Source organism: Sinocyclocheilus grahami, unplaced genomic scaffold (assembly GCF_001515645.1).
Source record: "Sinocyclocheilus grahami isolate Dianchi unplaced genomic scaffold, SAMN03320097.WGS_v1.1 scaffold576.1, whole genome shotgun sequence".
Classification (NCBI taxonomy): Eukaryota; Metazoa; Chordata; class Actinopteri; order Cypriniformes; family Cyprinidae; genus Sinocyclocheilus; species Sinocyclocheilus grahami.
Genome location: NW_015505755.1, coordinates 1311467 through 1311798, shown reverse-complemented (window position 1 = coordinate 1311798; position 332 = coordinate 1311467).

The following is a 332-nucleotide window of genomic DNA, read 5'->3' as shown; positions in this document are numbered from 1 at the left end:
AGTAAATGTTGAAATTAATATTAACTAAGATTAATAAATGCTGTAGAAGTAGGCTATTGTTTATTCTTATTTCATGTTAACTGAAGTAGTTAACTAATTCATTAGTCCCCTTAGGCGGGACTAATGAAATCTTATTGTAAACTGTTTCCAGAATATTGTTCAAATTGTTACTGCCTTTAGTTATTATTTTGGAATAAATATAAAAATGCATAAAACACTATGGAATGTATAATTAGTATTAAAAATATTAAGTAACATACAAAATAATATTAATAAAATACAAAAATATAATTATATTTGTTCTCTTTTTTATGTAATATTTATTTACCCAG